Source organism: Myotis myotis, unplaced genomic scaffold (genome assembly GCF_014108235.1).
Source record: "Myotis myotis isolate mMyoMyo1 unplaced genomic scaffold, mMyoMyo1.p scaffold_m19_p_1, whole genome shotgun sequence".
Classification (NCBI taxonomy): Eukaryota; Metazoa; Chordata; class Mammalia; order Chiroptera; family Vespertilionidae; genus Myotis; species Myotis myotis.
Window position 1 is genome coordinate 67,409,198 of NW_023416313.1, and position 17,364 is coordinate 67,426,561.

At 38.0% G+C, this 17,364-nt stretch overlaps 1 pseudogene; it reads left to right on the plus strand.

The window, feature by feature from the left end:
• The first annotated feature begins 598 nt into the window (after window positions 1-598).
• Window positions 599-14,470, plus strand: LOC118657422 (annotated as a pseudogene).
• Window positions 14,471-17,364: the final 2,894 nt, after the last annotated feature.

Genomic DNA, 17,364 nt, shown 5'->3' on the forward strand with positions numbered 1-17,364 from the left:
TACACCCCCTTCAGGGTGGGGGTCCTCGCTGGGGTGCCTGGCCAGCCTGGTTGAGGGGCTGAGGGTCATTTGCAGGCTGGCCACACCCGCTTCAGGGTAGGGATCCCCGCTGGGGTGCCTGGCCAGCCTGGGTGAGTGGCTGATGGCTGTTTTCAGGCTGGCTAAGGCCCCCATCAGGGACCCTCACCCCATAAAGGTGTGGCCATCCTGGGTGAGGGGCTGATGGCTGTTTGCAGGCTGGCCACGGCCCCACCCACCCAAGCTCCCAGTGGAGGCTGGCTGGAAGCTGGTATCTGGGATTTATTTATCTTCTATCATTGGAATTTTGTTGCCTTGAGTGGAGGCCACAGCCGGCCAGGGCAGGCAGAAAGCTTGGCTTCCTCCATTGCCGTGGCAACCAAGCCTCCTGCTTGCTCCAGCTCCGTGGCTGCTGGCTGCCATCTTGGTTGGGTTAATTTGCATATATTCACTCTGATTGGCTGGTGGGCATGGCTTGGGGCATAGAAGAGGTGTGGTCAATTTACATGCTTCTCTTTTATTAGATTAGATGTTTTAGAAATGAGAAACCTCAGGGTCAGAAACCTTAACCAACCAGACCATGAAGATAAAGATAGTATCAGAGCTGGGATTCCAACCTGGATCATTATATTCTAAAGGCCTGAATTGTGCCAGCTCCATTCCTTCACCACCATCACCACTACCACCTCCAACATCACCACAGCCAGCACCACTCCCACCACCACTGCCACCACTGCCATCACTGCCACCATCACCACAACTATCACCAGGACCACCACCTCCCCATGTTTTGCTTCACCCTGTGTTTCTGAAGAAGTCTGTCTCCAGAGTACAATTGGAGTAGTGGCAGCATGGTAAGGACAGGGAGTTAAAATTCAAAATACAGGCCCTAAAACTATTGAATCGAAATATTCCATAGTGGAAACTAAAGATATATATCTCAGTACACTCCCAGGCAATTCTTACACAAAACAAAATGAAAGGACCATTAAAACAATAATATGCAATAGTGATTCAATTTACATGGGAGTATTTCAATTATTAAAATACATTAATAAACATTTTTAAGGCTGCAAAATATTAATAGAAGTGTAAATGGAAAAATATTTTAAGTAAAAATGCAATCGTTTATCTTTTTTTATTCTGTGGTATTTGGAACAGTATGACCTAGTGTAATTTTCAAGCAAGTATATAATAAGACTTCACTGTTAAATAAAGCAATTAGATTTATAAGGAATACATGATTTCCAAAGTATTGATCTATTTGCATAATTTAGGACAAAGAAAACAATGCAATAATAATTGACTTTCAACATTTTGCATTTGTTCCTGCAGTGAAGGGATATTAATGAGAGCCTTATTAGGTAAAATGGGATCACACCTTGACAGGGCACAGAAAAAACTTAGGTTAATAAGTATTTTCAAACCTTCCATTCTTTACATTTATTTGCATCATATAACTACATGCCAAACCAAGCATAACATGGGCATTCTGACACTGTCATACTTCATACAAGGACATTTCAAGTGAAGAAAATTTGGAAAATGATGGCAGGTGTCTACATTCCACCACCCTCTCATTACTCTCCACAGGTCCCCAGACTAGCCATTTTAAACTAATTCATTAATTACTTAATGAATTGTGCACATATGCTCAGAGATACAAAGGCAAGATTATTCTCTGTAGCATTTTTTTGTGTGTGTGCAAAGGGGAAAAAGCAAAACAATCTGTCCCTCACTAAAAGAATGGAAACAGCAGTGTATTCATACTACAGGATGTTATCAGCAGTTAAAAGTAATAAACAAAATCTAAGTGTTTTAAGCTTGAAAAAATAATCTCAAAAAACAACTGAGTCAAAAGAACCAGCTACAAAAGTTTATAGTATGAATCAATCATATAAAAAATGAAACGTATAAAAGAGTAATATATAATGGATATTTGGTGACTGAATCTAAAAATAAGGAAGAGGATATCAGGAGGAAAAACTTGGTAAGACATTCAAGGCAGGGGTCAAAACAAAGTAAAGGAAGCGTGGCACAGAAATGGATCCGTGTTCTGGAATAAGCAGCAGTCCTCCATAAGAAATTATCAGGCAGTGAGGCTGGAAAGATAGACAGTAGCCAGATTGTGAAACGTTCTGATGGCTATGCTAAGGAATTTGGACTTTACTATGTTGGAAATGGAGAACCAGAAAAGTGATTTAATAGGAGGGTGAAGTGATCAGATCTATGCCTTAGGAAGATAACTGTAACTATCCCATGGAAGAGCTGGTAACAGAGTTAGGTAACTATTGCAATAATTCAGGTAAAAGGTAATAAGTGACTCTCGAGAATAGAAAGAATGGCATGAATTTAGGAACAGTTATGAAGAACAAAGTTACAAGCTTACAAATTCACAGAATTGAAGAATGAGGAAGAACGATGATTCAAGATGGCATCAAGATTTCTACTTTGAAATGACAGGTGGGACCTGATAGGAAAGCAGAGTTTGCATTATCAGCAGGTCATAGAAGACTATAAGCATGTACTCAATCCTCATAAGAAAAGGGAATTATAAAAATTTTGTTTTAAAGTGTTATAAAATTGAGAATAAATTTGTGGTGCCTGAGAAGGAAATAGGGCAGGAAAGAGCTCTGGCAAACATCTACAGACTGACATTTCAACAGGAGGCAAAGAAGGAAGAGACATCATGATCCAAGAGGTGAAAGAAAACCGGGAGGAAGTCTTATTTCAGAAACAAAGAAAATGAAAATGTTGTTTAGCAAATAAAGAAGAGACTAGCTAAATGTACTTTCAGGATCTTTCCAGACATTTTGTTGGCAGCTATCTAAGTAGATTTTTAGTGAAGAATATATTTCAAATACTCTGACTTAGCTAGTCAACCAAAAAAAGTATACTCATATATTTTGGTTCATGGACTGTTCAATGTCACCAGAATGAAATAGGTTATGGTCTCATGTACAATGTATTAAATGTAAGGTATACGTCTGAAGGAGCTGACTAATAATACTTTTGTTAAAGATATAATCTTATAGAATCAGGCTTTGGAGTATAGTTCAGAGAATAATAAGGAAAACAGAAATATATTAATAAAATTTAGTTTTGACTTGTATCATCACTGATGCTCTTTCTAATTTTCATTATAATTTTCATTTGGAAGTTTAAGTCATGACAATGCTAATGAGGTTACAAATATTAAGAGTTATAGTAAAGCAACTCCACATGTGCAATAACCAAAGTTAATATATAAAATGGATGTTTCCCCAACACTTGCAGGGCATCTCATAGATAATTTTTATAAAAAGTACATTTTTATTATTGCTATACTCTTTAAAAGTGAGAGGGAAAACCATACCTTTTATAACATTAAAAAATAAACCCTATCCAAGAGAAACAAATTTCATTAAATTGTTGGTAACATTTTTTGATGAGTAATGAAGTTCTAATCTTAAGGATTCATTTAAAAAATATTTAAACATGCATTTACTATAGCAGCACATATGTTTCAACTCTTTGCTTTCTCACACTTATTTTCTCAGTAATACCCCAGATGGATAATATTGATTTAATTAATTAGTAATTATAAAAAAAGCATAAATATATAATTAAATATATTTCCCCACAGTTGTTGAAAGATTCAATTATTTTCAAACATAAAAAAGGAATTAAAGTGGCTAGTCATGATTTGCACATTCAGTTATTTTGCTCAAGTATTTAAATAATTCACTCAAATGATCTATATTCAAGTTCCTTGAAGTAGAACTTTAAATCTCTTAATCTAAATAGTGCTACCAAGAAACATATAAGTAAAACAGTGACTTGAGACTACCAAGCATTCTTCTGAAGCAGATGGAGAGCTCACATTATGCTATTCTCTCTTACTCTGATAAATTTATTCTTGCCCTTGCCCATTATTACATAAGAAACCACTGCCGAGAATTGCAGTTAACACAGCTATGAAAATGTAACATCATCTTCCCTGGTTACAAGTGGTGTGATTTTCTGTCATTACCAAGGAAGCTGAGATGGAGATACGAAGGCAGATGCACTGACACTTTAGATAACCATATACTGCTGAAAGGACACAGGAGCGGTTTCAAAGGAGGGGAAAGGAGCTTCAGAACAGGTCCCATGTCATGTCATCAATTGCAGACCTGTCATACTAATGACTAAGGAAATGCAGGGAGCAGTGACAATGGGAACATTCATCTTGCTCTTCTCTGGAAACGGTGCACCTGTATCCCCCTGCACTCTGTCTTCTGCAACCTCCCGCCTTCCTGACTTTTGTTCCCCATGACAGCAAATGTGATCATGAGAATGCAGCCTATCCATCATCCTTTCTTCCTGAAAGGCACCTTGACTGCAGTTAATGACTGTAATGAGACCAAACAATAGATACGCTATCCAAAGCCCTTATATTCAGCTTCTGTGAAAATGGGCTCAATTGAGACCCCCAAAAAAGCTCAAAAGACAGCACTGGAAAGGCAAATAGTTTTGTGCCATCTCACTAAATTTGCTCCTGTAGTTCATGGCCTAGATATCTATCAATATTCAGATGGAAAATGTGACTAAAAAGTAATTGGACTGAATTTCTTGTGTAGATTATACAGCAACAGTATATAGTTACCTGACAAAAGTGGAGTCCTTTTGAAATAGAGCCAGAGAAGTCGTTCCAGAGGAACTACAGTGGGGCCTTGACTTATGAGTTTAATTCGTTCCGAGACCGAGCTCGTTAAGGAGCTCGTTAACTCAAATTACTCTATCAACTCAATGCAAAAAATCAGCCGAGAGACAGCTGGTATCTCAAAAAACTCATTAGTCAGGACACTCTGTAAGTCAAGGCCCCACTGTACCTGCATATCTTGCTCCTGAAAACTGGGAATTCTTTAAACTGAGCAAAATAACCTTTTGATTGAGCCAAACCAACATTGTCTTACAAACAATTGTCTTGCAAAGCCAACAAGCAAAGCAGACATCCACCACAAGGACTAATGATTATGGACTCTCTTTCTGAATATAGAATCAGTAACCAGACTTGTATAGCTAAAGAATAACTCCATTTGTTAACACCAATAAAAAATCCTTTTTGGGGGGAAGGGAATATGGCGGCAGTATAAACGGACGTGTCCTGTGCCTTGTCCTGGAGCAGATAAGGGTGAGCAGCTGAAACGGGTAACATACAGCCGGAATAGGCAGAGGATTTTCAGCTGAGAGACTGTCTGCAGCTAGGAAAGACCGAGAACCCCCAGGAAAAAAAGGACCGTTGGAGACTGCGGCTGAAGCCTCTCATGGTGCGCCAGCTAAGCAGCGGAGACTGCGCCATCTTGGGTGGTTGTTGCCGGCATCCAGAGACCAGCTACTAACCTGGAAACAAGGAATCGCAAGCAGCGTGACTGCCTGAACTCAGACGAGCACTGCTTCTTTTCACGGAAAGGTTAGCCATCCCCTAAAGGCGCGGTTTGCAGTTCGGGTTGGAGAGAGAACCGAGCTCACGCGCGGGGCAAAATCTGCGCCCCACAGAGTCCGCAGGCGTTGGGACCAGCGTGACCCGCGAGTGGGGAAGGGGCCCCACAGGGCTGCTGGCAGAAAGGAACGCTAAAAATAAGCCCATAGCTGGACTGCATGTAAAAAAGCAGCCTTGGACTTTGCCAATCTGCTGGCTGCTTGGTGCCAGGGGCGAGTGGGTGCGCGGAGACTGCGCAAGGAGACTGTGCACAGACCTGGAAGGTGGAGGCTTGCGAATTCGCACAACGTATCAGGCTCTTGTTACAGTTCCCCTTAGATCCGTGCATTTGATTATTAAACCCAGTGCATGGGATTCCCCAGTTGGGGTCATTCGCAGAGCCTGTAGGGAAAAGTTCTTTTTGGGGAGCCTGGGAAACAGCGGGCAGTAACAAAGAACCAGCTCTGGGCAGTGGTCTTTCCCAAATCAGTTCCAAATACCATAGAGAAAAAACAAACAAACAAAAAACCCTACTGATAGGACTTATAGCCTTGGAGGTCAATCCAGACACACTGCCACCCAGAGGCAGAGCCACAAACTGTCTCTTCTGTGATCACAAATAAAGGCAGGCTGGTAAACAAATACAACCTGCCTTAAAATCAGGTCTGTGGTTTACTGCACGGAGGGACAGTGTATCGCAGGGAAGTTCAACATTCCCCTGAATGCCTGGCAGGACTAAGGCGTGCCAAAAAGAAGACTGGAAGATCTGAAGCACCTTCACTTCCGAATATTTATTTATATATATATATATATATATATATATATATATATATATATATATATTTTAATTCTTTTTTCACCATTTCATTAAGAACCCATTTTATTATTTTTTTTATTTTTTATTTTTTTCATCACTTGATTTTACCTTTTTAATTACTACATTGTTTTAACCAGTATTATTGCTATCCTTTTACCATTTTTTCAAGTGTCATTTTTTTTTTTATTTTTCTTTATTTTATTTTGGGATTAGTGTTCTACACTCTATTTTCATCGTTCCTTTAGCATCATTTCTCTCTATCTCACATTTACCCTTAAGCCAAAACTCTCTTCCTCACTTTTCCCCTTTGGTTGTCCTGTTTCTCTTACCCTATTCCTGCTTTGGATTTTCCCTATTCCTTCTTTCTACCCACTGTCTAAATTTCACCCTACTTATATATCTAATTTCCAATCCCTCGCTCTAAATCCATATACACCTCTCTCTTATCTTTCTTCACTATCTAATTTTTTTTCTCTCTCTCTCTCTCTGTCGTTTTGCTAGTGTTTGCCGGATTTTGAGTATATTGGGGTTTTTTATGCTTGTGTGGGAAATTGTTTTGTTTTTCATTTTCATTTTTCTGTTTTGCTTACTTTTTCTTTATCTGGTTATTTTTGTGCTTCTGTTTTCCCTTGCCTCGCTTGATATTGGTGGTTGTTTGTAGTTTGCATTAGTCTCCAGGGATCTACTGCTGGAATTCATTGAGATTGGTTGCGGTTCTCTTGGAGTTTTCTCCCCATACAAATAGCCTCTTCCCCACCTCTATTTCATTCTCTTACTTTTTTTTTTTGTCTCTTTGTTTTTTTCTTCTCTCCCTTTTCCCAATCTCATTTCGGCACTCCTTTTTGTTTTTTATTTTTCTCTTTAACCTTTTTCTCTTTTTTCTTCTTTATGCCCTAATTCTCTTCGCTTGGGGGGTCACCTTTATTTGGGGTTATTAATATCATGAATGCATTTAGTTCGGTGCCTTGTACGTTGTGCCTTGTTGTGCTGTATTTTGTGCCTTTGAATCAGTGCAGCAGAGAGAGAACTATATAACCAAACACCTTGAGAAGAGAAATCATGGTGAAACAAAGAAACAACCCAAATATGAAAGAAAAACAGGCATCATCAGAAAAGGAAGTAAACGAAATGGAGGCAATAGAGGCAAGCAACCTGTCAGAGAAAGAATTCAGAGAAATGGCCATAAGGTGGATGAAAAGAATGGAAGACCAATTCAACAATATGTGTAGGAACCAAGAGGAAATGAAGAAGAACCAAGAGGAAATGAAGAGAAACCAAGAAGAAATGAAAAATGACATCACTGCCATAAAGAACTCAATAGAAAGCATCAACAGTAGACTAGAAGAAGCAGAGGACCGCATCAGTGAGCAAGAAGACAAGGTAGAAAAAAATACCCAAACAGAACAGCTTCTAGAAAAAAAAATTAAAAACCAGGAGGAGAGCCTAACAGAACTCTGGGACAATGCTAAACGAAACAACATCCGAATAATAGGGGTGCCAGAAGGAGAGGAAACTGAGCAAGGAATAGAAAACCTGTTTGAAAAAATAGTAACAGAAAATTTCCCTGATATAGGGAGGAAAAAACTCACACAAATCCAAGAAGCTCACAGAGTCCCAAACAAAATGAACCCGAAAAGACCAACACCAAGGCACATAATAATTAAATGGCAAACACCAACGACAAAGCAAGAATCTTAAAAGCAGCCAGAGAGAGACAGAAAGTTACCTACAAAGGATCCCCCATCAGACTAGCGACCGATTTCTCAACAGAAACACATCAGGCAAGAAGGGAATGGAATGAAATATACAAAGTCATGCAAAGGAAGGGTCTGAATCCAAGAATACTGTACCCAGCGAGGCTATCAATCAAAACTGAGGGTCAAATCAGGAGCTTCACAGACAAAAACAGTCTATGGGAGTTTGTTACAACCAAACCAGCAATGCAAGAAATGCTACAGGGTCTGCTGTAAATAGAAAAAACAGGAAACAAAGAAGGAACGCAGCGGTAAAGAACAAAAATGGCGACTAACAAGTTTCTATCAATAATAACTTTAAATGTAAATGGATTCAATTCCCCAGTCAAAAGGCATAGGGTAAATGAGTGGATAAGAAAACATGACCCATATATCTGCTGTCTACAGGAAATCCACCTCAGAAAAAAATATGCATACAGACTGATGGTGAAGGGATGGAAAAAGGTTTTTCAGGCCAATGGAAGTGAAAAAAAAGCTGGGGTAGCAATACTTATATCTGACAAATTAGATCTCAAAGTGAAGGACATAAAAAGAGATCAAGAAGGCCACTTCATAATACTAAAGGGAGCAGTCCAACAAGAAAAAATAACTCTGGTAAATATATATGCACCCAATATAGGAGCACGCAAATATGTAAGAAATCTTCTGGAGGAGATCAAGGGAGAGATTGACAGCAATACAATCATAGTAGGGGACCTTAACACCCCATTATCTCCACTGGACAAATCCTCTAAACAGAAACTCAGCAAAGAAACATCAATCCTAAATGACTCACTAGATCAGATGGAATTAATTGACATCTTCAGAACATTTCACCCCAAAGCCACAGAATATACATTCTCCTCAGGTGCACATTTGTCATCTTCAAAAATAGACCATATATTGGGTCACAGACAAAGTCCCTTCAAATTCAAGAAAATTGAAATCATATCAAGCATCTTCTCAGACCACAAAGGCACAAAACTGGAAATCAACTACAACAAAAACAATCCAAAAAAATCAAACACATGGAGACTAAATAGCATGCTATTAAACAACGACTGGGTTACCAGTGAGATCAAAGAAGAAATAAAAAACATCATGGCAACAAATGACAATGAAAACACAACAATCCAAAACCTATGGGACACAGCAAAAGCAGTCTTGAGAGGGAAGTTCATAGCTCTACAAGCCTACTGCAAGAAACAAGAAACAATGAGAATAAATGACCTAACTCTACAACTCGAAGAGTTAGAAAGAGAGCAACAAAAAAAGCCCACTGTAAGCAGAAGGAAGGAAATAACAAAGATCAGAGCGGAGATAAATGACATAGAGACCAAAAAAACAATACAAAAGATCAACAAAACCAAGAGCTGGTTCTTTGAAAGGATAAAGAAGATTGATACACCTCTAGCCAGGCTCACCAAGAAACAAAGAGAGAGGACCCAAATAAACAAAATCAGAAATGAAAGAGGAGAAATAACAACAGACCCCATAGAAATACAAAGGATTATTAGAAAATACTATGAACAACTCTACTCCAACACACTAGACAACCTGGAGGAAATGGACATATTCCTAGAAAAATACAACCTTCCAAAACTTAACCAGGAAGAACCTAAAAATCTCAATAGGCCAATAGCTATGGAGGAAATCGAAGCAGTAATCAAAAAGCTTCCAGCAAACAAAAGCCCGGGGCCAGATGGCTTCACAGGGGAGTTTTACCAAACATTCAAGGAAGACCTAAAACCAATCCTCCTCAGACTATGTCAAAAGATCCAAGAGGAAGGAACACTTCCCAGCTCATTCTATGAAGCCAACATCACCCTAATCCCAAAACCAGATAAAGACAATACAATGAAAGAGAATTATAGGCCAATATCCCTCATGAACATAGATGCCAAAATCCTCAACAAACTCCTAGCAAATCAGATCCAGCAGTACATCAAAAAGATCATACACCATGACCAAGTAGGATTCATCCCAGGGATGCAAGGATGGTACAATATCCGCAAATCAATAAACGTGATACATCACATAAACAAATTGAGAGAAAAAAATCCACATAGTCATATCAATTGATGCGGAAAAAGCATTTGACAAAATCCAACACCCTTTCTTGATAAAAACTCTCAGCAAGATAGGAATTGAGGGATCATACCTCAACATAATAAAAGCCATATATGACAAACCCACAGCCAACATCATAATCAATGGGCAAAAACTAAAACCATTCCCCCTAAAAACAGGAACAAGACAGGGGTGCCCCCTCTCACCACTCCTGTTCAACATAGTACTGGAAGTACTAGCCGTTGTGATCAGACACGAAGAAGAAATAAAAGGCATACAGATTGGAAAAGAAGAAGTAAAACTGTCCTTATTTGCAGATGACATGATACTGTACATACAGAACCTTAAAGACTCCATCAAAAAATTATTAGACTTAATAAATGAATTCGGCAATGTAGCAGGATACAAAATTAATGCTAAGAAATCCATGGCATTTCTTTACACCAATAGTGAACTTACAGAAAGTGAAACTACAGAAGCAATCCCATTTACCATTGCACCAAAAAAATTAAAATACCTAGGAATAAACTTAACTAAGGAGGTAAAAGACTTATATGCTGAAAACTACAGGACACTGAAAAAAGAGATAGAGGAAGACATAAACAGATGGAAGAATATACCGTGTTCATGGATTGGTAGAATCAACATCATCAAAATGTCCATACTACCCAAAGCAATTTATAGATTCAATGCAATCCCCATTAAATTACCAACGGCATATTTCACAAATCTAGAACGAACGTTCCAAAACTTCATCTGGAATAAAAAAAGACCCCGAATAGCTGCAGAAATCCTGAGAAAGAACAAAGTAGGTGGGATCTCAATACCAGATATAAAACTGTATTACAAAGCCACTGTTCTTAAAACAGCTTGGTACTGGCACAAGAACAGACATATAGATCAATGGAATAGGATAGAGACCACAGAAATCGACCCAAACCACTATGCCCAATTAATATTCGACAAAGGAGGCAAGAGCATACAATGGAGTCAAGACAGTCTTTTCAATAAATGGTGTTGGGAAAATTGGACAGATACATGCAAAAGGATGAAACTAGAGCACCAACTCACACCATACACAAAAATAAACTCAAAATGGATAAAAGACTTAAACGTAAGACGGGAAACCATAAAAATACTAGAGGAATCCACAGGCAGCGAAATCGCAAACATATGCCGAAGAAATTTCTTCTCTGATAATGCTCCTAGGGCAATGGAAACTAAAGAAAAAATAAACAAATGGGACTACATCAAAATAAAAAGCTTTTGCACAGCAAAGGAAACCATCAACAAAACAACAAGAAGACCCACTACATGGGAGAACATATTTGCCAATGATACCACAGATAAGGGTGTAATTTCCAACATTTACAGGGATCTCATGAAACTTAACAAAAGGAAGATAAACAATCCAATAAAAAAAATGGGCAATGGACCTAGATAGACACTTTTCGAAAGAGGACATACAGAAGGCCGAAAGACATATGAAAACCTGCTCAAAGTCACTAATTATACGAGAGATGCAAATCAAAACGACAATGCGTTATCATCTCACACCTGTCAGAATGGCTATCATCAACAAATCAACAAACAACAAGTGTTGGAGAGGATGTGGAGAAAAAGGAACCCTTCTGCACTGCTGGTGGGAATGCAGACTGGTGCAGCCACTGTGAAGAACAGTATGGAGCTACCTCAGAAGACTAAAAATGGAACTCCCATTTGACCCAGTGATCCCACTACTAGGAATATATCCCAAGAAACCAGAAACGCCAATCAGAAAGGATATATGCACCCCTATGTTCATAGCAGCACAATTCACCATAGCTAAGATTTGGAAACAGCCTAAGTGCCCATCAGCAGATGAGTGGATTAGAAAACTGTGGTACATATACACAATGGAATACTATGCTGCGGTAAAAAAAAAGGGAGCTCTTGCCTTTTGCAACAGCATGGATGGAACTGGAGAGCGTTATGCTAAGTGAAATAAGCCAGTCAGAGAAAGATAAATACCACATGATCTCACTCATTTGTGGATTATAGAGAACAACATAGACTGGTGAAAAGGGACAGACCCAAAGACTGAGAAACAGCGATCAGGCTATCAATCCCCAGAAGGAAAGTAGGGGAGGGCGGGGGTAAGGGGAAGAGATCAACCGAAGGTCTTGTATACATGTATATAAGCCAAACCAATGGACATGGACAACAGGGGGATGGGAGTATGAGTGTGTGTGTGTGGGGGGGAGGTTGGGGGTTAATGGGGGGGATGAGGACACATTTGTAATACCTTAACTAATAATAAAATAAAAAAAAAATCCTTTTTTTATTCATGTATTTCCTTTCTCTTTTCTCATAAAAAAATAAAATAAAAAACCCCTTACCTTTACCCTGTAATTGGGGCACATTTGAGTTTCTGCCTGAATCTGTACTTTGATTGCAATTCTGTAATCTTAAATAAATGCTCTTTGCCTCTCGCATTGGCTTTTTATTTTAGGTTAACACTACATACATACAAATTTAGATATCTAGATATTCATAACACTTTTTGTTCTACTAATATTCAGTAACTACTTTTATTGCTACTGCTGCTGCCGTAGCTACATGCCAGGCACTATTAGGCACTTACAGCTATTTTAATTGCCACCAAAAAATAGAGCAGTAGCTGGCTGTTATCTCAATTCTACAGAATAAGAAAATGAGTCTCAGAGAAGCTAAATTATTTACGTGATTAGTAATTCCAACGTCTTCTCTTTACATTAGTGTTAGAAATGCTAGGGGATACCAAAATTGATACAGGCCTACCTCCTTCTATTGCACTTCACTGTGCTGCACTTTGAAGATGCGACATTGATTATACTTAATCAGTAAATGTGTGTTTTAACAACTCCACTGATCAGCTGTGTTCCCATCTCTCCCTCTCCTGGAACCTCCCTATTCCTTGAGACACAACAATACTGGAATTAGACCAGTTAATAACTCTGCTATGGCCTCTAAATATTCAAGTGAAGGAAAGAGTCACATGTCTCCATTTTATTCAAAAGCCAGAAATGATTAAGTTTAGTGAAGGTATGTTAAAAGCCATGAGGGGCCAAAAGCTAGGCCTTGAGCAGCTGTTAGCCATGGTAAGACTACTAAAAAATCGTTTCTTACATGAAACAAGATAACTAATGAAGATGGCTACACTACACAACAGATTTTTAATGTAGATGAAATAGCCTTATATTGGAAATATATGTCACCTAGGACGCTGATAGCTAGAAAGGAGAAGTCAATGCCTGGCTTCAAAGCCTCAAAGAACAGGCTATCTCTCTTACTAGGGGCTAATGCAGTTGGTGACTTTAAGTTAACGCCAATGCTCATTTACCATTCCAAAAATTCTAGGACCCTTAAGAGTTACGCTAAATCAATACTGCCTGTACTCTATAAATAGGACAACAAATGGATGACAGCACATCTATTTATAATTGGTTTACTGAGTATTTTAAGCCCACTTTTGAGACTACTACTCAGAAAAAAAGATTTATTTCAAAATATTTACTGCTCATTTGCAATGTACCTTTGTCAAACAAAAGCTCTAACAGAGAAGTACAACTAGATTAATGTAATTTTCATGCCTGCTAACACAACACCCATGCTGCAGCCCATGGATCAAGACTAATTTTGACTTCCAAGCTTTGTTATTTAAGAAATGCATTATGTAAGGCTATAACTCCCAGAGACAGTGATTCTGATGGATCTGGGCAAAGTAAATTGAAAACCTTCTGAAAAGGGTTCACCATTCTAAATGCCATTAGGGACATTCGTTATTCATGGGAAAATGTCAAAATATCAACAATAACAGGAGTTTGGAAGAAGTTGATTCTAAACCTCATGGATGACTTTAAGGAATTAAAGACTTCAGTGGAGGAAGTAACTGCAAATGTGATGGAAATAGCAAGAAAACTAGAATTACAAGCGGAGACTAAAAATGTGATTGAACTGCTACAATCTCTTGACAAAACTTTAACAAATGAAAAGTTACTTCTTATGGATGAGCAAAGAAAGTAATTTCTTGACATGAAGTCTATTTCTGGTGAAGATGCTGTGAAGATTGTTGAAATGACAACAAAGGCCTTAGAAAATTACAATTTGGTTGATAAAACAGCGGTATGGGTTTAGATTATTGACTCCAATTTTAAGAAAAGTTTTACTGTGGGTAAAATGCTATCAACCAGCATCACACTCTACAGAGGAATTGTTCATAAAAAGAAGAGTCAATCAATGTGACAAACTTCATTGTTGTCTTATTTTGAGAAATTGTCACAACCACCGCAACCTTCACCAAACACCACCCTTATCAATCAACACCCATCAACACTGAGGCAAAACCCTTCACCAGTGAAAAGATTGTGACTCTGAAGGCTCAGATAATGGTGAGAACTTTTAGTAATAAAGTATTTTATTCATTAAAGCATTTTATATGTAATGCTATTGCACACTTAATATACTACAGTGTAGTGTAAACATAACTTTTATATACACTGAGAAAACAAAAATTTGTGTGACTCACTTTACCGATATTCATTGTTTTGTGGTGGTCTGGAACCAAACTCACAGGATCTCCGAGGTATGCTTGTACACCTGTTTCTTGCAAGTTACAACACAATAAGCAATACAAAATATGTCTACAATTAGCTATAAGGTAATAATGTAATAAACGTTTGAAGAGGGGTATAAACGTAATAGTCAAAGGAAAGCAATTTTAGAGGTAGATTAGGAGAACTAACTGAGTTTATCTGAAGGAGGTCGGTATGCATTTGAACTGCCTGGAGCAAGAAGAGAGTTAGCTTCTCTTGTCATAGGAAGGCATGTGAGAATTGTATGTATAAGAAATTAAATGACTGTAAAATTCATGTTCAAATCCACTGGTGGGGATGGAGAAGACAAATTGTTACTGGGTTCTACTGTGCTGGTGGTGTTCAGATGCAGGCAACCACTGCTTTTTTAACTTCCCCAGTTACCTTGGTATTCACATTGGTTTCAGAACCTGAGCCTGATAAAAAAAAAAATTTCACTGTATACAATACATCTTTTTTTGGTAAGGTTTCAAGTCTTTTTTAAAATATATTTTTATTGATTTCAGAGAAGAGAAGGAGGGAGAGGTGGAAATATCAATGCTGAGAGAGAATTATTGATTGGCTTGCCTCCTGCATGCCCCACACTGGGGATCAAGCCTGCAACTTGGGCTCGACCTATGAACCGGGGTCCCCTGGTTCATAGGTTGGCACTCAACCACTGAGCCATGCTGTCCAGGCTGTGTATAACATCTTAATATCTTATAAAAATTCACACTTGTGATGCTTTCCAGAAATAAGTGGACAATAGTGCCAAGATTTATTGTAAGTAAGCCTGCAGGGAAAAAGGACCCTGGTACATTCTATCTAAACAAGCAAGCTCAAGCCACTTATATAGGAAAGGTACAAGGGAAAATGTGAGCAACTGCATAGTTGATATTACAGTAAAGTAGGTAAAATCAACTTTAAATGAAAGGGAAGGTATTTCACAACAAACATTTTGATGTGTGGTCTTCTATAATGAATATTTATAGTTTCACAGTCACAAGTCAATAGCCCTTGGGACTTTATAAACAAATGATTCAATATTACTGGAAAGATCTTTGGCCTTGATAGCCAATAGATTTAAAGAAAAATGCAAATTTATGATAAGTAGATACAAAATAAACATGTATTTAACTTAAATATTTTTGTAATGATGTGTAAGTATTCACTAATCTTTTGGGGGTTTTTTTTGTTTATACATATGTAGTGACTTGCTCAGGGCTTGTCTTAAAACACACAGAACCTCCCCTTCTTTCTAGAGTCTTCATTAAACTGTCAACTGAGGCTTTTAGCCTCTGGCTTCAGTAATATTTTTTACTAGGATTAAATTAAAGAATATGAGGATTTATATTGTTTTTCTTTCCACATTGATAGGGTCCCATAAGTAGTGCAAAAAGTTACAATGTAGAAATACATGTGATGTTTCTATCACATTCTATCTCTTTATCTGCAGTCTATAAAATATTTCTGGCATTTTGTAATATACACACGCATATTTTAAAGTGTAAATTTTTGTAATTGGTTTATGTCATCTAAATTAAATTTCTCATTCTGTGTTTTTAAATTTAAATTTACTTGAGAAGATGATTTAGTTCATCATAAATTTAAAACATAAAGTAAGTTTATCACAAATTTATTCAAAATGTCCATAATGTCCTAACACTGGCCCAATTTATGCATATTTTAATGCATCCTGATTAAATCCTTCAAGTCTAAAACAGATATTCTCCTCTGAAGTTTCTGTTCATTGGCTTGGCCACTCACTGGTGACCTCTTCCTTCTCTGCTCTTCTCTGATGCTTATCATTCATGCCATTTTTTAAAAGGTTAACCCATAAATTTCTAAGATAGGTCCTGTCCCTCTAACCCAGTGGTTCTCAACCTGTGGGTCGTGACCCCTTTGGGGGTCGAATGACCCTTTCACAGGGGTAGCCTAAGACCATCGGAAAACACCTATATATTTACATATTGTTTTTGCAATTAATCACTATGCTTTAATTATGTTCAATTTGTAACAATGAAAATACAACCCGCATATCAGATATTTACATTATGATTCATAACAGTAGCAAAATTACAGTTATGAAGTAGCAACAAAAATAATTTTATGTTTGGGGGTTACCACAACATGAGGAACTGTATTAAAGGGTCGCAGCATTAGGAAGGTTGAGAACCACTGCTCTAACCAGACCAGAAGTGCTTTGAGGGCAAGAGTGTCTTAGCTTTTCAAATTCCCAGCTATCGGTAGGAACAGGTCATTCACATAACAGGGGTTCATTAAGTGGTTAGGGGGTTATTTTGTAAGATTTAATGATAATTAAAAAAGAAAAGAAATAGAAGAAAGAGAAGGAAAGGGGCAGATGCAGAAATCTAGAAAATGTATTATTCTAGGATACTGAAAATTCAAAATGTGGATCATAATACTCAGAGCGTGGGAAAGTGGGTCTGTGCTTGGTTATTTTGGAAAGGTGATATAATACAGCAGTAAACTGGTCAAAATAGCCCAAACTGCTAAAGCAATAATCATATTTACGTGGGTATGTTTGTTCTACATACACTTTTCTGGAGTCCAAACTGAGAGTAGTGTAATGGAAAGGATGATGCTGAATGCTCTGCAATCAATCCCTACACGTGTCCTGAGCTCCAGAATGAGTTTTCTCCAGCTTCACGTGATCTATTCTGTCCTTTT